Source organism: Rhinatrema bivittatum, chromosome 9 (genome assembly GCF_901001135.1).
Source record: "Rhinatrema bivittatum chromosome 9, aRhiBiv1.1, whole genome shotgun sequence".
Lineage (NCBI taxonomy): Eukaryota > Metazoa > Chordata > Amphibia > Gymnophiona > Rhinatrematidae > Rhinatrema > Rhinatrema bivittatum.
Window position 1 is genome coordinate 239,416,601 of NC_042623.1, and position 24,592 is coordinate 239,441,192.

Genomic DNA, 24,592 nt, shown 5'->3' on the forward strand with positions numbered 1-24,592 from the left:
AAGTAGCTAGCTAGCAATTGAATATGAAGACAGATTTGAGAACTCAGCTCTGAGTGCAGCCACCTTCCGCAGACCAGACCACTTCCCCAGAGCACCCCTGCAAACAAAGTGCGTGGCACGCCGCATGCTTAAGAATATATAGTGCTGGGTCATCAGCAAAAGCATCACCAACCACTGAGTGAGAGTGTGATGGGCTGCATTGCAAAACTTTTTATCGCTGATATGTTGCATTCTGGTCTCCTTGCCAACCTCTCCGACCCACTCTGACAAGGCTGTGAGGTCACTGATGACTCACAGGAAAGGGATGGTTTTTGGCTATGGATACACCCAAATGGCGTTCTATTTCAAATGGCCGCTAAGAAATCACTGTGAGCGCGCCAAACGTAAAGAACGGATGATATGTTGTATTAGTGGGGGATCGCGATACGTTTCTCGACCCCACGAATACAATGAATATGGACATATACGTTGCGGATTGCCAATACGTTGCAAACGAATGCACACCCCTACAAGTACCTGGCAAGTACCTAAACATTAAGATCCCATGCTACTAATGCCTGTAATAGCAGTGGTTATGCCCGAAGGGGTAGATTTTCAAAGCAGCTCGCGGCTATCCATGCGCATGTGGTTCCCATCATGCACACATAGACGCACGCATGTTATAAAATCGGATGACCGCACGTGCATGTGTGGGCGGCGCGCACGGGGGGGGGGGGGGGATTTTCATAAAATATGTGCGGCGACTCATTCAGGCCTTCCCTAGTTCCCTCCCAGTCCTCTCCAATTAAGGAGCGGACTGGGAGGGAACATCCCTACTCCCCTACCCATACTCCCTCCCTTTTCCTCTCTCCTCCCCACCCCCTAAACTAACCTACCTTTCCCTAATTTTTTTTTTTATTATTATTTTCTGCTCCTCTGGAGCAGAAGCAAGTTACGCACGCGCTTCCCCAGAACAACAACTAATGACCATTGTCCCGGCCGGCCTCTGTCCTGCCCCTCCCTGCCCAGACCATGCCCCCCCAGCCCACCCCTTTTCAGGTCCCGGCACTTGTGCATGTATCAGGGCTTAGGTGTATAACTGGGCCCTTTGAAATGCAGGGCCCAGCCACATGCGTAAGCCCTGATTTTTATGGACGTGGCCCTTTGAAAATTTGCCCATAAGTCAACTTGATTAATAGCAGTTAATGGACTTCTCCTTCAAGAACTTGTCCAAACTTATCCAAACCCAGCTACACAAACTGCACTAACCGCATCCTCTGGCAACAAATTCCAGAGCTTAATTGTTCATTGAGAGAAAAGGAATTTTCTCTGACTTGTTTTAAACATGCTGCTTGCTAACTTCATGGAATGCCCCCTAATCATTCTGTTATCCAAAAGAGTAAATAACTGATTCACATTTACCCATTCTAGACCTGTCATGATCTTAAAGACCTCTATCATATCCCCCCTCAGCCGTCTCTTCTCCAAGCTGAACAGCCCTAATCTCTTTAGTCTTTCCTCATAGGGGAGCTGTTCCTAGAGATGTGCAGAAGGAAAACATTCATTTTGATTCATTTTTCGTTTCGCTGGGACCCAAATTCATTGCATTAATTTCATAGGGGTGGGGGGGGGGGGGGAACCAATTTGTTGATTAGTTTTATTCATTGTCCATTTTCCCATTAAAGTCAATGGGGGAAACCTATTTTTGGCTGCAGAATTGGGGTTTTCTTATCAATTCTGATGAAACTTCTGGGGAGCAATCATCAGAATGAGGAAAGAGCTCCAAGGTACTAAGACTGTGGCAAAGTGGCACCAAAGTGGCATGAATAGCCTAAGGCACTGTAAAGGGGTAAAGAGGGTACCAGGAGTGGCAAGAGTGCTTTAACAGAGGTGCAAAGCAGCAGTGAGAGTGTCAAAAACACACCACAGCTTCAAAAGAGAGCACAGATAACAGTTGCATGAACCCTCGAAGGCAGCACGACAGGCAAAGTGGCAAGACAAGTGGCATCAACATCCTACAGCACAATGAAGGGGGAACATAGCAAGCAGAAAGACTAGCACCAACACACTGAGGAACCATGATAGTGGCAAGAACACCACAAGGAGTAGAGTGAGTCATCTGGTGTATGGCAGCAAGGCAGAGTGGCAGAAAGTTAATAGAGGCAAGACAGGCTGGCAGAGCGGAGGTAGTCAGGTCCCTGTGGTTTTGATAGGGGCAAGACAGGCTAGCCCCGGGGAGAGTTCCTTTTCCTTTGTGCAGGAAAGGGCTCCCTAGAATGGGTTCGCCCCTAGAGTGGGGTGTTTCTGTTGGCATCTAGTGAGCTCTCGCTGGTCTTTTTAAATCTGGTGGATGTAGCAGATATACAAACGAGAATTTTGAAGGTTGAGGCGGAGGAGGTTTCCATGTGAACAGTGGTTCAACATGGGTCGGCGGGCGTTAAGAGATAGGCTGGCTACACCTGAGGAGAGTTCCCTTTCCTTTGCGCAGGAAAGGGCTCCCTAGAATGGGTTGGCCCCTAGAGTGGAGCACGAGCCTTCAAAGCTTGGCGAGTCGACATGGAGGAGGTTTCCATGTGAACAGCGGTTCTGGTTCAACATGGGTCAACGGATACTAAGAGATAGGCTGGCTATACCCGGGGAGAGTTCCCTTTCCTTTGCGCAGGAAAGGGCTCCCTGGAATAGGTTGTCCCCGAAAGTGTGGTGGTTCCGTTGGCATCTAGTGAACACCCAGAAGCTATTAACTATACTTATGCACTTCAACTGATGACAAAGGAACTTGAAGAGCTCTCAGAAATAAGAAAACTGCTACTCAAGTCCAAATCTACAATATCCACCTATGTTGAATTTGTACCCTACAGTGCCTCTGTAAACTATGGGAACACAGAGGATGAACTAGGGATGTGAATCATTTTTCTGACGATTGAAAATATCATACGATATTTTCAAAGTCATCAGAAATTGGGGGCTCCCCAAAACCGATAGGAAAACCCCACGAAATTGTTCGTGGGGTTCTCTTATCTTTTTGGAGGAGAGCGGGAAAAACGGCACACAAAAACCACCCCTAAACCCACCCCGACCCTATAAAACAGCTCCTTTAGCTTCCCCCACCCTCCCGACCCCCCAAAAATGTTTTAAAATTACCTGGTGGTCCAGTGGGGGTCCCGGGAGCAATCTCCCGCTCTCGGGCTGTCGGCTGCCACTAATAAAAATGGCGCCGATGGCCCTTTGCCCTTACCATGTGACAGGGTATCTGTGCCATTGGCCAGCCCCTGTCACATGGTAGGAGTAATGGACAGGGGGGTCGGGAGGGTGGGGGAAGCTAAGGGAGCTGTTTTAAAGGGTCGGGTGGGTTTTTTGTTTATCGGCTCGGGCGCAGCCAATTAAAAAAAACCCGATTGGGCTGCACAAAAAAAAATTCACGATGTGAATCTGAACTGGAATCGGAACTGATTCCGGTTCCAATTCACATCTCTAGGATGAACTAGAGTGCAACTACCACCAGTTTTCTATAGTACTAGAAACATTAATGTTGGCACCTAAGAAAGATTTAGGGAAAATGGCCCATATTATGAAGGTCATGAAAACTATTGAGCATATGAAATATCCAAGCTCCAAGCTGGACAGACAGGCACAGCGTTTGAGGTCAAATCTTTGTAGGGATGTACAGCCTAGACGGACGTAAGGCCTGGACAGACAGGCACAGCATTTCAGGTCAAGTCCTTGTAGGGACGTAAGGCCTGGACAGTGGACAGAGTGGCACAGTGTTTCAGGTCAGGCTCTTGTAGGGACGTAAGGCCTGGACAGACAGGCACAGCGTTTCAGGTCAGGCCCTTGCAGTGACATAAGGGCTGGATGGACAGGCACAGTGTTTCGGGTCAAGCCCTTGTAGGGACATAAGGCCTGGATGGACAGGCACAGCATTCAGGTCAGGCCCTTGTAGGGACGTAAGGCCTAGACAGTAGACAGACTGGCACAGCATTTCAAGTCAGGCCCTTGTAAGTCATAAGGCCTGGATGGACAGGCACAGTGTTTGAGGTCAGGCCCCTGTTGGAACAAAAGGGCTGGACAGTGGGCACTGCAGACATGCACAGAATTTGAGGTCAGGCCCTTTTAAATACCCAGAAGCTATGCACTTCAGCTGATAACAAAGGAACTTGAAGAGCTCTCAGAAATTAGAAAACCGCTACTCAAGTCCAAATCTACAATATCATCCCATGTTGACTTTGTAGTTTACACAGTGCCTCTGTAAACCATGGGAATACAAAGGATGAACTAGAGTGCAACTACCTTCAGTTTTCTATAGTACTAGAAACATTAATGTTGGCAGCTAAGAAAGATTTAGGGAGCATGGCCCATATTATAAAGGTCATAAAAACTATTGAGCATATGAAATGTGCAAGCTCCAAACATCTTAAGTCAGCTTTTTATGTTCTTACATTCCAAATGTTGCAAAACAGGAAAAAGAATATTCTGGAAAGAAGTGATGCACAAGTACATGAAACTGAAATTAGAAATACTAGAATTAAACTCACACAGGCACAGCATTTGAGGTCAGGCCCTTGTAGTGTCGTAAGGGCTGGACAGTAGACACTGCAGACAGGCACAGCATTGGAGGTCAGGCCCTTGTACTGACGTTAAGGGCTGGACGGACAGCCACAGTGTTTGAGATCAAGCCCTTGTAGGGACATAAAGGATGGACGAACAGGCACAGCAGTTGAGGTCAGGCCCTTTTAGTGACGTAAGGACCAGACAGATAGGCACAGCGGTTGAGGTCAGGTACATGTGCTGATATTATCTGGAGCAAATTAGGCAGTTGGAGCTGCTGCAAGGCTTTAAAATGCTTTTATTCATCTTGCCATTCACAGGGAAAATGTGGAAACCCAAGCAAAGGCAGGTTTATTTTCAAAATCACTAGCATTTCCATCAACTCTGGTGCCAGCCTTGAGCGGTGAGGGCTCATGATATCCCCTGTCATTGAAAATACACGTTCACTGGGCACACTGGTTGGTGGACATGACAGATATCGCTGAGCCACTTTGGCTAGGTGTGGCCAGACAGTGGACTTGTGTGCCCAATATGCCAGTGGATCTGTCTGCATGTCCTCTGTGGGATCTGTGAGATACCGTGTCACTGACATTTGTGCTGGTGTTTTCTTTGCTTGGGTGGGCTGAGAATACTTCTTGCCAGCTGCTTTCGCTCTACGCCATTCCAGAACAGATGCTTGTTTATGGGCAACATGGCTTTGGCATACTGAAGTGGAGCAGGAAGTACTAGCTGTCGCTGACAGAGTGCTGCTCCTGCTTGGGCTAGCACTACTCTCTGAAGAGCCCATTGTTTCCTCCTCTACTTCATGCCTAATCTGTCTCTGCCTATTAGGTATGTGAAATATCATCAATATTTTCAAAATTGTCAGAAATCGGGGGCTCCCCAGAAACAATAGGAAAACCCCACGATATTGATCGAAGGGGTTCTCTTATCGTTTTGGGGGAGGTCGGGAAAAACAGCACACAAAAATAACCTCTAAACCCACCCCGACCCTTTAAAACTAATCTCTTTGCTTCCCCCACCCTCCCGACCCCCCCAAAAACATTTTACAGGTACCTGGTGGTCCAGTGGGGGTCCCGGGAGTGATCTCCCGCTCCCAGGCCGTCGGCCGCCACTAATCAAAACGGCACCGATGGCCCTTTATCCTTACCATGTGACAGGGTATCCGTGCCATTGGCCAGCCCCTGTCACATGGTAGGAGCACTGGATGGCCCACACCATTTTTAAAGATGGCGCTGGCCATCCAGTGCTCCCTCCAAGTGACAGGGGCCGGCCAATGGCACGGATACCCTGTCACATGGTAAGGGCAAAGGCCATCGGCACCATTTTTATTAGTGGCAGCTGACGGCCCGAGAGCGGGAGATCGCTCCCGGGACCCCCACTGGACCACCAGGTACCTGTAAAATGTTTTTGGGGGCGTCGGGAGGGTGGGGGAAGCAAAGGGATTAGTTTTAAAGGGTCGGGGTGGGTTTTTTGTTTATCGGCTCGGGCGCATCCGATAAACAAAACCGCGATGGGGCCCGATGAAAAAAAACCCACATGTGAATCGGAACCAGAATCGGAACCGATTCCGGTTCCGATTCACATCTCTACTGCCTATGGCGCTCTTGTTCACGGACCTTTACTAACAGCAGGTCCTTCAGAAATGTGTGACAATTGGACTGTAGGGCAAGTTTCCCTTTCACACGGGGATCACAGACTGTGGCGAGCATGTATGTGTGGTCTTTTGTTAAAGGTCTTAATCTCTCTTGCACCTGCTTCTGCAAAAAGTCAAGACAATGCAGCCTCTGCTGTCATTCCCTCTTCCTGTTTAAAGCCCTCCAAAGTTTCCTCCAGAAAATTAACTATAGGGATGATATCAGCCAAGGTGGCACTTATTTATTTATTTATTTATTTGTTGATTTTTATATACCGACATTTGTCGGAACATCATGCCGGTTTACTTTGTAACAAATTAACAAGAGAGTGAAATACAATAAACAGGGAAGGGGAAGGGGGAGCAGCAATGAAGGAGGAGAGAGGACAGCAGTAGGAAGGATAGAGGAGAGATTTTATAGGAACATTCAAAATATAAATTAACAACAAACAATATATGTACAGGTGGATATTTGAAAAATATAAATTAACAACAGCCAATATATGTACAGGTGGGCTGGTAGGTACTAGACCATTGATGTCAGTGAAAGGGATAGAAGGGAGGGAGGGAAGGATAAGCTAAGGGTGGAGGAGGGGAGCTAATAACAGTATTTAGGAGTCTTTGCTAGGGAACTCAGCTCCTCCGTGGTATTCTTGAAGGGCTGCAGGATTTTTAACAGCTGACTCATGACTAACAAATCATGATGCCCTTGGGGACTATGCACACCTATCTCCATTTCCAGAGAAAGGTAGAGATGTGAATCATGTGATCGATCGTCTTAATGATCGATTTCGGCTGGGAGGGGGAGGGAATCGGATCGTCGCAGTTTGGGTTTTTTTTAATATCGTGAATATCGTGTAAATCGTGTAAATCGTGTAAATCGAAAACCGGCACACTAAAACATCCCTAAAACCCACCCCGACCCTTTAAAATAAATCCCCCACCCTCCCGAACCCCCCAAAATGCCTTAAATTACCTGGGGTCCAGTGGGGGGGAGGGGAAGGGGGAGGGCGGGAAAACCGGCACACTAAAACAACCCTAAAACCCACCCCGACCCTTTAAAATAAATCCCCCACCCTCCCGAACCCCCCCAAAATGCCTTAAATTACCTGGGGTCCAGAGGAAGGGTCCCGGTGTGATCTTTTACTCTCGGACCTCCGGTGCGTTGTAGAAATGGCGCCGGCACTACCTTTGCCTTGTCATATGACAGGTCAAAGGTAGCGCCGGCGCCATTTTGTTTTTTGTCAGGAGGCCCCCCCAAGCTGGCCAAAGTCCCTGGGGGTCCAGCGGGGTCCGGGAGCGATCTCCTATGCTCCTGACGTCGGGGGACAAAAAACAAAATGGCGCCGGCGCTACCTTTGACCTGTCATATGACAAGGCAAAGGTAGAGCTGGCGCCATTTCTACAACGCACCAGAGGTCCGAGAGTAAAAGATCACACCGGGACCCTTCCTCTGGACCCCAGGTAATTTAAGGCATTTTGGGGGGGTTCGGGAGGGTGGGGGATTTATTTTAAAGGGTCGGGGTGGGTTTTAGGGTTGTTTTAGTGTGCCGGTTTTCCCGCCCTCCCCCTTCCCCTGATTTACGATTTTTTGACGATAAATCGGGGGAATTGTTATTGTATCGCGGCTCTAACGATTTTTGATGATTTAAAATATATCGGACGATATTTTAAATCGTCAAAAAATGATTCACATCCCTAGAGAAAGGTCATGAAGGGGTGTCTGCTGCTCCTCTAACCTCTGCAGCATCATATAGGTGGAATTCCACTGGGTGCCAGTGTCTTGAATGAGACACTTGTGAGGCATCTCCAAATCTGTCTGCTTTTGTTGGAGAACCTGCCCCACCTTCACACTTCTGTGGAAGTGCACTGCTATGTTCCTTGCACTTGTGTATTAACATATGCAGGTATTCATTCTCTTTGTCATTGGACTCCAACCCCAGACCTGACTTCACTACCAGGTGCAGAGTGTGTGCAAAACATCGGATGTTCTAAAAGCACCCATCGGAGATTGTCTTTACCATGTTTTGCACCATTGTCTGTGACAAAGAACCCTTGCCTGAAGATTCCTGTCTCATTGGTGTAGCTGCCAGCCCACTAGCTTCTTTCTGATGCATGCTAGAATATTGGCTGAGGTATGAGCCTCATCCGTCAGGTGGGTGCCCAGTAAAGCCCACCTCCACCCTGATACTTGTTCACTAATAGAGCTGTTGCCTGCTCCTGCCTCAGCCAGGTCCCACGACTGTGTTGTCAGGGAGAGGAAAGAGTGTATAGCATTCATGTTGGTCCAGATATCATAGGAGAAATGCGCACTCCCCTGTGCCTTAGCTAGCAGCGCTTGGATGCGATTGCAACACTTGTTGTACAGGCTGGGGATGACCTTTCTGCTAAATGTGGTTCTGGAGGGGACTTTGTAATTTGGAACTAAGACCTTCAGCAAATGCTTGAAACCTATATTCTCCACTATCTGCAAGGCAGTGGCGTAGCCAGAATTGATTTTTTGGGTGGGCACAAGGTTAACATAGGTGGGCACAAGGCATGCAGGTCTACTAGTTGTTTTCTTACTGATAAATAATGCCATATACTGCACCCTAAAATGGCTTTCTAAGTAGTTTGCAACAGCCATTATGTGTCATGTATGAAACTTTAAAATAATTTACTTCAATTATTTCAAGTATAGAAAACAATCAAATCCAATCATATAATAAAACAAAAATTAATGTATTCTTTCATGAACCATCTTTGCAGAAACCCAGAAATCTTCATAAATACAATAAAATATAATTAATCATCAGAACAGGTGCAGCGCAAAGCTGCGGCAATTCACATTACAAGTAACATGAAAAAAAAAATTAAAATTCTGGTGTAATCTCAGCAAAAAATAACCCTCCACTGCTATTTTGTGAAGTAACAAACTCTTGCAAAGAAAGAGGCATCTGGAACCTTGCCAAACAATCACAGCACTGACTCTCAGGATTCAAACAGCAACCTTATGAAAAAGCAGCAATGCAAATACTACACCAGGCCCTAGAACATTAATACATCACCTACGGGAATAACAGAACAGGCTGGACTACTACTACAGAGAAACTATATGCTAGAAATACTCATTTCTGTCACAAACAGGCAAAACTGAGACCGACCCTTACCTAATATAGAAATAAAAGACTATAAATTAGAAACAGAAACATGTAGATAAAGCCAAAATAGAAAGCCTGAGAAACTAAAATGTCTTAACAGTGGAATACTTAAGAAAGAGCAAAATACAAAAATATAAGAATGCACATTCCCAAAGATGACATATTTAAATTGCTAACATCTCTCTCTCTCTCTCTCTCTATATATATATATATATTTTTTTTTTTTTACCTTTGTTGTCTGATCTTTGTATTTTTCTAATCAGTTGGTCCTGGTCTCTCTTTCCCATTTTTTCCCTTGTCGCTCATTTCCTAATTCCTCTTCAGTGTCTTTTCTACTACTGTCTTCTTCCCTTCCACACACACACACACATATATACATAAATGCTTTCTCTCACAGACTCCCTCACACACTCAGGCTCTCACTCTCATATGCTCTCCCCCCCCCCCCCAGCTCACATTCTCTGCAGACACACATTCAAGCTCTCACTTTCTCACCCCTCCCCAGGCTTATATTCTTATGCACACACAGACGCACATCCAGGCACCCATTCTCATCCACACACACAAACCCATTCTCCCATTCTCACCCACACGTACACACATTTAAGGTCCCATTCTCACCCACACATACACACTTTCAAGCACCCATTCTTACCCACATATTCAAGCTTCCATTCTCACCCACACACCCAAACCCAGGCTTCCATGCTCACCCATATATATACACATTCAAGCTTCCATTCTCACCCACATATTCAAGCTTCCATTCTCACCCACACACACAAACCCAGGCTCCCATTCTCACCCATATATACACACATTCAAGCTTCCAACCTCACCCACATATTCAAGCTTCCATTATCACCCACACACATTCAAGACTCCATTCTCACTCCCATACACACCCAGGGTCCGATTTTCACCCACACACACACAAGGCTCCCATTCTCATCCTCACATACACATTCAAGCCTGTGCACAGTTTCTGCTTCCTCCCCCCAGAGCAGGAAGATCAGCTGCCTCTCCTGGTGCCACTGGCCTACTGCTATCTTCGAGCCATACGGCCAACCGATCTTCCTGCTGGAGGGGGGGAGCGTAAGCTGTGCGCGGCGCTTCCGCTCTTCTCCCCCCCCCCAACAGGAAGATCGGTCGGCTGTACGCAGGAGGCCAGTGGCAGCAGGAGAGGCAGCTGATCTTCCTGCTCTGGGGGGAGGAAGCGGAAACTGCGCGGCGCTTCCGCTCTCCTCCCCCCCCCCCCCCCCAAACAGGAAGATCGGTCGGCCATACGGCCCGAAGATAGCAGGAGAGGCCAGCTGATCTTCCTGCTTGGGGGGGAGGAAGTGGAAGCTGTGCACGGCGCTTCCGCTCCTCCCCCCGCAAACAGGAAGATCGGTCGGCCATATGGTTGTAGGACCGCTTCCCCACGTGTGCCGTGATGGCGTGCCAAGCATGGGTTCTCCTCTTCACTGTCGCGGGGATGGGATCCCGCGACAGCCTTGCAGTTCTGGTGTCAGTTGGGTGGGCCTGGGTCTAAATTGGGTGGGCAGCTGCCCACCCAGGCCCACCCATGGCTACGCCACTGCTGCAAGGGCTAGTCATCAAGGGCAATCATTTCCCCGATGCTCCTGGTTACAAATTTTGAGGCTGCCTGCCTCCTTCCCCGAGATAGCATTACCGAACACCACCCTATTTCCTCCATGGTAGGTTGTCGCTTCTGACACATGGCAGCGGCCTGCTGGCCTGCCACCTGACTGCTAGAAGGGGCTGAGGGCGTGGGTTGACTCTGCTCCTTTTCAACCACTTTATTCTGCCTGGAAAAAGGGGTCCCCTGACTGGTACTGCCACCATCCCCAGATGGCAGTACTGTTGGGTGTTGCTTCTGCATATGATGCATCATGACAAAATTAGTTAGATGTCCCATTTGCTTGCCTCTGCTAATAGCCCTGGCACAGTAATTACACTGAGCAAAATGCGGGTCCTCTGTCACTTTAAAGTGGCTCCAGATCACAAATTTCTTTTGTGATCCCTTTTCTATAGCCTTCGGAGTGGATGCTGGCACTGGAGTTGAAGTAGTGGGTGCACCCTGAGAAGCAATGCCAGGGGCATCATTCACACTCTGTGCTTGCATTGACTGCTCTTCCTCCTCATCATCAGTTTCATCTCTACCCTGCAGCACTGAAGTAGAGGCTAAGACAGAAATAACTAATCCTCCTAAACCTTCTTCAGCTATTACTTCTTCCATTTCTGATTATGAGAATCCCACACAAGATGATTCTTCATCGGAATCAGAAGCAAACAGTGCCTGCACTACATTTTCAACTTTAAGTCGAGTGTGCTGTCGCACTGCTGCTTTTGGGTCTTGCCCTTTTGTCTTGTATGACTCCGCCTCCCCTTACCTCACCTCCAAAACTACAGGGTCAGAAACAGGTGGTGGCTGTGCATCATCATCTTTAAATTTCAGTTTTTTCTGCCTGCCCCTCCAGAGATTTTAGATTGGAACAACTCCCTTTTGAACTTTAATGGGGGACTGCCACTGCCTATTGAAGTGCCTCCTCTGCCAGTCCCAATCACTCGACCACGTCTACCTTTCCCAGACAACATGGATTTAATGTCACTGCCTAGTGCCTACTAGGGATTTCAATTAAAATAATTATTTCTTTATTGGTGAATGAACACCTCTGTCCCAATATACGTGAGCCTGCAAAACTGCGCACATCAGTGCCTTGATGTACACTACAACTGAGACCGCTGTATGTGCACACACCAAACTTGTAACTACAAAAGAGGCCTACTGGGGATTTGGCTTCAAAGAGCACCGCTGTCCCAATATATGTGAGTCTGCAAAACTGCCCACAGACGCACGATGCAGTGCCTTGATGTATACTACAACTGAGACCGCTGTATGTGCACACACCAAACTTGTAACTACAAAAGAGGCCTACTGGGGATTTGGCTTCAAAGAGCACTGCTGTCCCAATATATGTGAGTCTGCAAGACTGCCCACAGAAACACAATGCAGTGCCTTATGTACACTACAAGTGAGACTGCTCTGTGTACACAAACAAATGAAATATCAGAGAAAAGACTTGACTGGAAGCCTGAGCCAGCACAATTCCTAGTGATGCTGCTTCTTATTTGAATACCAACTCACACTATCTCCCACCCATACCCTGCCTGTGCCTGCAACTACCTATCCCGGGGGGATATGCAGCAAAATGCCACTGCTAGCAGCTTGTCTCAGTGGAAGAGACAGAGATACCATCTGAGTACAATAAAAAAAAGTACGGTCAAAAAAAGCCTGGCTAGCTGGCACTGCAGCAAAAACGAACAAATATCTTTTTCAATGGAAAATTCTATCAAAGTAGCTAGCAATTGAATATAGTTTTGAGACACTCAGACTAGCTCTGAGTAAAACCACCTTCCCGGACCACCCCCGCAAAGAAAGAGCATGGCACGCCGCGTGCTTAAATTATAAATAGTACAGCATCATCAGGAACAGCGTCACAGAGTAGTGAGCGAGAACGGCGATTGGCTGCATTAGAAAAATGCTTAGCTCTGATAGGTTGCATTCTTGTCTCCTTGCCAACCTGTCTGACCCACTCTATGACAGGGCTGTGAGGAAAGGGCTGGTTTTTCTTATGGATACTCCCACATGGCCTTCTCCTATTTCAAAAGGCAGCTAAAAAATCACTGTAAACCAAAAGAATGAAACTAATATGATATATTTTATTTGTGGGGGATCGCCATGCGTTTCACGAACCGATGAATCAAATGAACAGGGACGTATGCGTTGCGGATTGCACATTCGTTAAAAATGATTACACATTCCTATCTGTTCCATCCCCTTTATCATTTTGGTCACCCTTCTCTATAACTTCTCCAGTGCAACTATATCTTTTTTGAGATGTGGCGACCAGAATTGTACACAAGGTGTGGTCTCACCATGGAGTGATATAAAGGCATTATGAAATTTTCTGTTTTATTCACCATTCCCTTCCTAATAATTCCTAACATTCTGTTTGCTTTTTTGACTGCCGCAGCACACTGAGCTGACGATTTCTATGTGTTATCCACTAAGACGCCTAGATCTTTTTCCTGGGTAGTAACTCCTAATATGGAATATGCATAAGGTAAATTAGCATATACTAAGTTTCCAATGAATGCATATTTATTTCATATGTATTCATTGTGGATATCTTGAAAACCTAACTGACGTGAAGTCACCAGTGCAGGTTTAGGAACCCCTGCCTGTTAGTATTTTCAGTGGGGTGCCGCTTCCTACTGTTCACTAGTTTAGGACTATGGGCCTACTTTACAAAGTTTTTTTCCATAGACACAAAATAGGAAAAAGTAAATCAGGCCCTAGGTTTAGTATCTGTCTCCACTTGCTTTCAAATACAAACCCTGTATTTGAAAGAATTGAAGGAGTTAAAAGAATACCTCAAGGATAGACAGATTATTTTTTTCATAAAAACTTGATAGTGTTAGGTCAATAAGAGGCTATTTACTACAAATATTTTTTTTGTACGTCTGATTTCACATTTTTAGATTATAAATTTGGATTGACTAGCCCCAGGGAAGATTTTATAAAGTGGCAATCCAGTTAGCTGCAGGAGTAGATGAGATGTTCTGAAGCTACACCAGGATACAAAAGACTCATCTATCCCATGCTCTTTGGTTCACAAGGCATCAGATATCAAGCCTGCTAGGAAGACAGGACTTTACACATCTCAGTTGTAATGAAGAAGTATCTTAGTGATACAAAGATTTATCTCATGTAACAAGAGAGAAGTAGTTGAGCTTTTTTTTATTCGATGACAAAACTGAAATGGTTCTGTTATTCATAATTAATGCACAAGTCCCAATGTTCATTATTATCCCTCAAATATTAGGATGTTATGTAATAGTGATTTGTCCCTGTTCTATTGGGATCTGAACATCCTGTGTCAAAATTTCATATTTATAGACCATATGTAACTATTCGCCAAACAGCTCACCAAGCTGGCTGATGAAGTCATGCTGCTACTATAATGCTTCCTAATTTGGCATGCTATTCTAATAACTCTTTCCCTGTTAACATTTACACTCTTTTTCCACATCCTTGCCTGAAGTATAATCTCTCTTTAATTATTTCTGTCCTACTGATGTCCATATGAAAAGGTTTGTTAGTAAGAAACCAGTGCCCTGCAGGCAATATGCGAGATTTCTAGGTCATGCCCACAGCCAACACTTAAACTGCAAAGAAAAATATGTGAAATCACCCTGAGAGAATTAAACTTTCCAAGGCCAGAAGCTACTGGAGAACTATGCTGTGAAATGGTATAGGAAATTCTGCTCAAATGTAAATTACTATTTATTGCCAAGATTCATTTTTTGTTTTATTTCAGAAAAATAAGTGAAAGGAAAAAAATATTTTTCTGAAAGGATAAAGAAAACTATGTTTCCCCAGGTTTTCTTTGATTTAAGCATTGCATAACATCATCTCGATGCAGATATGTCTGCAACATGCAAACGTGGCATATTACACATCACATCTGAATGCTTAGAATCTAGATCCAAATGGGAATGGACTGTATTTCATCATGTTTCTGCAAGAACTGCCATTTGGGAGCATAATTTGTGTCTTTCACTTTAGTTTTTTGTTTTATTTTGTTGAAGTGTCCTGTTGTTGAAATATGAAGGCAGGAAAAGATCATATGACCTGTCCAATCTGCCCATCCACACCAACTATTCGCCATTACAATCCCTAACATTCCTCAGATATCTCCTGTGTTTATCCTATGCTTTCCTGAATTCAGATATTATCCTTGTCTCCATCACCTCCATGGGGAAGCTGTTCCATGAATCCCCCACCCTCTCTCTAAATTATTTCTTTAGATTACTGCTTATTTCCTTAGATTAATCCTCATCACATGACCCCTTGTTCTAAAGCCTCCTTTCTGTTGTAAGAGCTCCATATCTTGTGCATGAAAACCTCAAAGATATTTAAATATCTCCATCATACCTCCTCCATCCCACCTTTCATCTAGGGCATGCATGCTTAGATATTTAAGTCTGTCCCCTGTGCTTTAGAAAGAAGACCACTGCTTATTTTAGACCCCACTCTCTGGACCAGCTTCAACCAGTTTATATCCTTTTGAAGTAGTGTTGCCAACTGGCTCCAGCTTTTCAGGACAGGTTGATCCAGTCCTGGTTTTACTCACCTGCATGGAGGTACTTATAGCTTTACTTTTCTTAGAGAATGCAATAAGGAAATCAGAATAAGACTCAGCATGCAATGGAATAAAACCAGGACTGGATCAACCCATCCTGAAAATCTGGAGCCAGTTGCCAACTTTATTTTGAAGATGTGGTCTCAAGAACTGTATAGTATTCCAAATGAGATCTCACCAGTGACTTATACAGGGAAATATCAGATCCTTTTTATTGCTTACCATTCCTCTTTCTATGCAACTAAACATCATTCTGACTTTTGCTGTTACCTTATTCACCTGTTTAGCCACCATAAGATCATTAAGTATGATCACCCCCATATCCCAATCTTCTTTCATGCTTAGAATTTCATCCCCCATACCATACTGCTCCCTTCGATTTTTGCAGCACAAATGCATGACTCTACAATTATTGGCATTAAATCGTAGCTGCCAGACTCTAGACCCTTCTTTAAGCTTTGTTAGTTCCCTCCTCATTTTTTCCACACCTTGCTGGCTGTTCACCCTGTTACAGATTTTGGTATCATCCACAAACAGACAAACCTTTCCCGACAATCCGTTTGCAATATTGCTCAAGAAAATTTGGAAAAGAACAGATCCAAGGTCCAATCCCGGTGGCAACCACTAGTAACGCGCCTCTCCTTAGAGTGAACTCCATTTACCACTGTTCTTTGTCTTCTCCCACTCAATCAGTTTCTAACCATACCAAGGGCTCTCTATTTATAAGTCACCTATTCAGAACCATGTCAAAGGCCTTATTCTGCTTCTCTGTCATAGAATAGAAGTATTCATAAAATCACTATGATGATAGTCGCAACTGTTCATTCATCACATGTACCAAATTTATTTACTTTTTATCAAATGTGATTCCTTGCCTTCCATCCTGAAAGCCCCAAGGTGAATTACAGACAATCACAAAAAAATAAATAAAAGGAGGTAGAAGAGTTTTCTTATTGAAAGGTGGCAAGAAAGGGATGCACCAAATGATCAAATATCGCATATCACTTATTTTTCCCATACACATATTTATATGGTTGTGTGAAGGTTTCCAATAGTATTTTATAACTTGAAAGTATCAGAAATGCACGTATTACAAAATACATGCATTGTCAGATATTTATTTATTTAAAGGTTTTCATATACCGACATTCGTAGGCACATCATTTATTTATTTATTTAAAGATTTTTATATACCGACATTCGTAGGCACATCATGTCGGTTTACATGGAACTGTATTAAACAAAGAAAGAGAAATACATGAAACTGTTGCGGTCATAAAAATACAGGGTTAAGAAATTCAAGGGAATAATAAATACAGGGAAAAACAATATGCGAGGTAAAACAACTGAAAAGTTACAAATACAACTGGAAGTATACAAAAAACAAGAGAAGCATCAATATCGTGCGGCGAGGTTCCCAGGGGGGTATGGGGTGGGGGGGGGGGGAGGAGAAGAGGAAATGCGAGGGAGAGAGTAGGCTAAGAAGGGGGGTATCTTTACCTCGTAACATACACACATATGTTTGTATCTTTACACACATGTATCCTCGTAACATACACACATATGTTTGTATCTTTACTTCATAACATACACACATATTTATGCTTATGCTTGAATATATATAATGCATTGAATATACATACTATTTCTACCTATTTAAAAAATATAAGCGCATATTTTTTATCTGCAAAAATAAAGTATGACTTACCTGCATAAATGAGTATATTTTAAAACATGTGCACATATTTGAAATTACCAGTTTTATCAATTACTACACCTATTCTCCCAGTTCTTATCCAAGTCATTGAGAGCCTCCTGGTTCTTCAGCTTGAATTCCCCACATTTCACTCAAACCTCCCACGTAGGGCTGTGTATTCATTTAAAACTAAAGTACAAAACAAGATGAATAAGGCAATTTATTTCATTTGGGGAGCCCTCAAACCAAATCGAGGGCTCCCCAAATTAAATTAACCTTATTCGTTCTTTTTTTTTTTTTTTTTTTTAATAAATGCATTAGCCCTAGGTCTCATCAAGCTGGGGTCTCAGAGGAGGCCTGAAGCCGGGGCTTTGGCTGAGACCCCCAGAAAAGTTTTTTAAACCCCAAAAAATAAAACCTTACCTGATCTGCTGAGCATCCATCAAAGACCGGGTCCTGACACTGGGGTCTTAGCCTAGGCTAGGGCCTGGACCCAGGCCCGACACCACGATCTGATCTGGAGGCCAGGTCATGATGCTGGGACAATGATGGCCTCTGGGTCGGGTTGTACCATTGGGCCTCAGTCAGGGCCTAGGCCCCAGCATTGGGAGCCAGCACCTGGGTTGGGTTGCAAAGTTGGGCCTCATCCAGGGCCAAGGCCCTGGATGAGGCCTTGGTGTTGGAGCCCGACCTCTGGTTCAGGTCACAGCATCAAGCCTGGGCCCCAGCCTGGGTCTAGCTGAGGTTCAGAATTTGGAATCAGCCTCTAGGGCCTGAGTCCAAGCTCCAACCTGCGCTGAGGTCCGGGTGTTGGGCCTAGGATTAGGCTGAAGCCTCGGACCTGTGTAGGTCTCAGCCTACTCAAGGCCAAGGCTTCAGCCTAATCCGAGCCGGCAGATCCCTATCGGACCGCATAAGAGGGGGCTGTGGAGGGATCCTGGTCCCGGCATTTTTTGGGGGAAAGTTAGAAGGATTGGCTCGTTTTCATTTTTTGGCTGTTTTGGGTTAGTTTGTTTTTTTGAATTGCTTGATTCATTTTTTTCACACAAATGAAATGAATCATGCAATCCATGAAGCAAAATTCATGGGAAAAAACCTCCTGAAAATGAACCGAAAAACAAAAATAAATTTTCTTTCCCTGCACATCCCTACTCCCACCTAAACAATAGTACACAATAAACAAGTTTAATATCACTTAGGCAAGATAAATTAGCAAGTGTAAATTTAAGAACATAAGAACATGCCATGCTGGGTCAGACCAAGTCCATCAAGCTCAGCATCCTGTTTCCAACAGTGGCCAATCCAGGCCATAAGAATCTGGCAAGTACCAAAAAACTAAGTCTATTCCATGCTACTGTTGCTAGTAATTAAGTTGACTATTTTCTAAGTCAACTTAATTAATAGCAGGTAATGGACTTCTCCTCCAAGAACTTATCCAATACTTTTTAAAACACAGCTACTCTAACTGCACTAACCACATCCTCTGGCAACGAATTCCAGAGTTTAATTGTGTGTTGAGTGAAAAAGAACTTTCCCCGATTAGTTTTAAATGTGCCACATGCTAACTTCATGGAGTGCCCTCTAGTCTTTCTATTATCCGAAAGAGTAAATAACTGATTCACATTAACTCATTCTAGACCTCTCATGATTTTAAACACCTTACATGAGTAAGTTATTATTTCTGCTTTTCAGCATTTTAAATTGGATTAATATGAGACTTGCCATACTGGGTCAGACTGAAGGTTCATCAAGCCCAGTATCTTGTTTCCAACAGTGGCCAAGCCACAAGTACCTGGCAAGATCCCAAGGGGTAAATAGATTCCAAGCTGCTTATCCCAATAACAAGCAATGAATTTCTGCCACTCTGCCTTAATAATGGGTCAGACCAAGGGTCCATCAAGCCCAGTATCCTGTTTCCATCAATGGCCAAGCCAGTCACAAGTACCTGGAAGGATCCCAAGAGGTAGACAGATTCTAAGCTGCTTTTCCCAAGAGTAAGCAGTGGATTTCTGCAACTCTATCTTAATAATGCCTAATGGACTTTCCCTCCAGGATCTTGTTCAAACCTTTTTTAAATGCAGCTTCATTAATAGCTTTCACCACATCTTATGGTAATGAATTCCAGAGCTTAATTATGTGTTGATAATTTTTTTTCTCTTATTAGTTTTAAATGTATTACCTAGTATCTTCATTGTGTGTCCCCTGGTCTTTGTACTTTGAGAGTAAACAACTGATTAATGATTACTCGTTCCATTCCACTCATTATTTTATAGACCTCTATCATATCTCCCATTAGCCATCTCTTCTCCAAGCTGAAGAGTCCTAACCTCTTTAGCCTTTCTTCATAGAGGAATTGTTCCATCCCCTTTATAATCTTGGTTGCCCTTCTCTATACCTTTTCTAATTCTGCTATATGTTTTTCAAGATGTGGTGACCAGAACTGCACACATACTCAATATGAGATCGCACCATGGAGCGATACAGAGGCATTATGTATTTCCCATCGATAACAAGGCTGAATTAGCCATGCTGTCATGGGAGCTGTCTTCAGGTCCCAGGAGGTGGAGCTTCCCCAAGCAGAGGTTAAAGTTCTTGTCTTCTGCAGCTGCGTGTGTGTTCCCGCACAGGAAAGTAACAGATTCTCCTCAGTCTGTTTTTTCCGCATACGGGATCGCACGTAAAGCTTCTCTTCTCCTCACCATTTTTTCTTCTAATGATAGAAGATGTCTAAAAAACAAATCAAACAGCCAGGATTCAAGCCCTGTATATGCAGGAAAGTCATGTCCATTACAGATGGACATGATTTATGCTATAGATGCTTGAGTCCCGACCACAATCAGGGTGACTGCCCACATTGTGGAAGAATGTCACTGAGGGCCCAACGTCAGTGGGCCCAGAAGATTCAAGACTTAAAATCGGTAAGAGAGGGCTCTTACGCCCCCCCCCCCCCCCCCCCCCCATATGACACACACTCTTCACTGGGACCGGCGAACAATCCAGCCCCATTGACTAAAAGAGCAGCCCTTGTGGAACCCAGACTCTCCAGGCCTGGAGAAAGGGTAAGATCCACAAAAGACTCAAATAAAACTCGTTATAAGAGATCGAGATCAGGGCACGACTTGCACCCAACCCTCATGGCCCACAGTGGGGACAAACAACATCCATCAATGACGCCATGCCCTTCAACATCACAATCTGTCGGGAAAGCGTTGGAGGCATTGCCGCGTACAGCAACGCAGTCAAAAGGGGATCAGATGCATTCGGCGCCGAAATCAACAGTTGACGCGAACGCACACATCGAAGTTGACTCACTCAGCGTCGAGGACATCGCATTCGACGCACAAGGCTTTGAGATCGACGCGTGCACCGACACCGATGCAGGAGTCGAGATCGACGCATGCGCTGACACCGACGCAAAAGGAGCCAAAGTCGATGCATTCTGAGTCAAGATCGACGCATCTCACTTCAAAACCGACACATCTTGCGTCAAGTCCAACGAATTTCACGTCGAAGCAGATACAACAATGATCAAAAGTGCCACATCAGGATCCTAAGTCGAATATTTCGATTCCACAATCGAAACACTTGACCCACAAAAGGAAATTAACGACGCATCGAGGATCTTCACCTTCACAGCCTCGACAACTACTACTATCTCTGATGCAGGTTAACTCTCCGACTCTACAAACTTGTTCTTTGTCAACAGGACCATGTTCAAAACGGGTGAAAAGTCATGTCTCCCATCCACACGATCAGACAATGACGGCTAAAAGTACTACATGGGCTCAGCCTTTTTACTGCCACAGTCCCATTTCATCAGGGACAAAACAAACTGCCAATCCAGTTCCTCTTCAGAGATGGAAGTGATCCCATGGCAGTCCTCTCCTGCCTCCTTACAGAGTCAAGCCAGCAGTTCGTCACAATCTCAAGCGCATTCTGCACATCACAAATGGCCAGTCTCTCGAAGTAAGGAAGATAAAGCATCACCCTTCTGGATGGACAAGCCACCATCACGAGAATCAATTCAACAACCTAGTCGCCCGCCCATGCCACCTCAGGCACGGGAAGCTTTTTCTCAGCTGTTTCAAGCGCTGTCAGGATTTTTTGACTCCCTGCAGATGACTTTCTTGATAGCACCTGAATCGCCATCTGATTCTCCGAAATCCCTGCAGGCCACGAAGGTATCACCTCCGTCCCCCTCAAAGTCTCCAACTTCACTTCATTCTCCCAAACCCATCGATGAGCCAAATTCACCACAGGACACAGATTCGCGTCTGTCCTCACCATCTTCTTCTACAGGTTTCCCATCTGATCTGCCAGATACACCTCAAGAACCATATTCCCCACCTGAAGACCTGTCGTACCCCAGGTTTTTGGATAAGATGGGAGCAATTCTACATTTGGAAACCCAGAAGCTCCCTAATCTCAGGGCGCCGGCCATCCAGTGCTCCCTCCATGTGACAGGGGCCAGCCAATGGCACAGATACCTGTCACATGGTAAGGGCAAAGGCCATCAGCACCATTTTGATTAGTGGCAGCTGACGGCCCGAGAGCAGGAGATCACTCCTGGGACCCCCACTGGACCACCAGGTACCTGTAAAATGTTTTTTTGGGGGGGGTCGGGAGGGTGGGGGAAGCTAAGGGATTAGTTTTAAAGGGTCGGGGTGGGTTTTTTGTTTATCGGCTCGGGCACAGCCGATAAACAAAACCGCGATCGGGCTGGACGAAAAAAAAAAAAACACGATGTGAATCAGAACCAGAATCGGAACCGATTCCAGTTCCGATTCACATCTCTAATAAATACATGATCCAGGGCACACTGAGGTTCCCTGCCACGTAATGATACTTCTGCTATGGATGACATGTAAGTTAAAATAAAAAAATTAAAAAGGTAAATCTAAGGGTATTAAGACTAAGAGTCAGGGGGGAGTAAAGGTTATCAAACCATAGAGAGTTGGAGGACCTCTCTTAACGTGGCGAACTGGGATGAACAGGTAATACTGGGAAAGGCATTAGCGCACTCCCCTTTTAAAATTCCCTGATTATCGCGGCAGAAGTGGGATTTGCACACCCATGCACACACCCATTTAAATTTTGGTGCACATGGGCACGCAGAAGCCATTTTATAACATATGTTCATATGTTATGAAATGGACACGTCCCTGGGTACGGGCCGACGTACACGCACCAATGTGCGCCCGCGCACTGATTTGAAAGTTACCGTCTAATTTTGTACCCGTGGTTAAAGTGACTTGCCCAAGGTCACAAGGAGCATCAGTGGGATTGGACCCCTCGTTCGTAGCCAACTGCTCTAACTACTGGGGCTACTCCTTCGCACAAAATGTATTTATTTATTTATACATTTTTCTATACCGATATTCGTGGCAACATCATATCGGTTTACATTATATCAGCAAGGAGGAAAATACATTGAACAGGGGAGGGGGATACATAAGATAAATAGGAACAAAAAACTTAGTACAGGAAGAAAGTGAACCAAGCAATAAAATCCAACATTAAGAGATAACAGAGGCAATAGATGTTCAATAGTAATTGTGGTTGAAATTAAATATTGGCTTCTGGTTTATAATAGCAACTTATGCATGTAAATGCTGACCCCAGCCTGGAATGGCCCTAGACTGACCTTTCTTTAGACATATATATGTGTATGCAAAAGCAAAAACATGCGCTTTTGTTTGATGTTTATAAAATAGCACATACACGAGTAAATGCTTCTTATGCGGGTGCACGCTAATTTTTATGCCCTTTGAAAATTCACCCCTATGTGTAATATTCACTTTTTAGTACATAACAGCTCCATTCACAAATGCCTGGCCTTTGCTTATGTTTATATTGCATCATTCTGTAGGAAACTATGTTAATGGGATTTGATTTTTATACCAGTTTAATAGTAACTTGAACAATTGGCATTTCTTTTTCTGTTCGGATCAATGTTACAAACAAATGACTCATCTGTTGTTGTTGGGTTTGTTTTTTTTCCAGGAGCATGAAATGACTCCCTGATAACAGCATGCACTTGACTTCTTTCTGGCCTATTAATAATCACTACCAGAGGGATTCATGTGGAAGACATTATGATCATAGGCTGACAAGCTCCAGTTAATTAAGCACTAATTGCTGGTCAAGCAGCCAGAAGCCAATATCACCACCCCTACTTTAACAGTCAATTTAATCAATTTAAATTCAAATTGAGATTTTTTTTCACCTACGTGCTTTTTAAGTCATTTAATAAATTATGTACAAACACACAAAGGAACCATTTGCTGTCATTTATTATGGAACATTAAATTCAACATCACACTTAATCTAATGGGTGCTGTTAATCTTTCTGTAGTTATCCATGCTGTATGAACAACCACAGAATAATGTGCACTCACTACTAACACTCAAAATCAAGTACAAAATTAAAAAAAATAAAATCAAATCACTTTTCTTTATAAAATTACAAATTTTGGAAACAGTTCCCTCAACCTGAGAGAGGAGGGGTGGGGAAGACACAATTTGCACTGTCATCATCCTACAAGGTCCATGCCATGATATGGAAGCTGCAGAATGTTTCCTACATTCTGACTTATCCCCTATAAGTATCCTTCATAAACGTTTTCGTGCTTTCTACATCTTAAAAAATGATAGCATTTGTGCATTGCCTGCCATCTGGAACATGCAGTTCTATATTTATTTGCTCCATCCAAAACTCTAAAATAAATGTCCTAAAATTATGACTTTCCCAGAGCAGCGTATGTTGGTCCTTCTGTTGTGTTTGTTACCTAACTAGTACCTCTAAAAATCTATTGTGGACAAGTCCATAGAAATACATGTGCTATGATGGGCAGAGGGAATTGGTGACATTAGCCCTGTCAACTCTAAAGTGATCATATCTAAACTTCAAAAATAGTAATGTCAAACTAAGTTTATTTATTTAAAAGATTTATATTCCATTCATATCCAACAGTGGTTACATAAAAACAGAAACTGGGCAAAGCCATCACAATATTCAGGGTCAAGTGCAATATTTATATTAGGGCCTACGTCATACTTAGAAGCAGTTAAATTCCTAACTATATGGAACAAAACATACAGATTATTTCTTGCCCACAGAAATCTTTGCAGAAAAGAAAGCTCTCTTTGCTTTATCGGTGACAACTTTATTTTTGGACAGAGTGAGCCGATACTTCTCAAAGGTTTCTGTGGCATGAGTCTTCTGCCATCAACACTCTATTCTTTGCAGAATTTGCTTGGTGTTATGAGTCCGGAAGTGGACCCCTGTTCTGAGGTAAGGTTAGCACTGCCAAAGAGGGAGTTGACCCTCTCTGGTCCCTACCATCGGAGGGCAAGGCTTGAAGGTTTGCCAGTCAAGTACAAG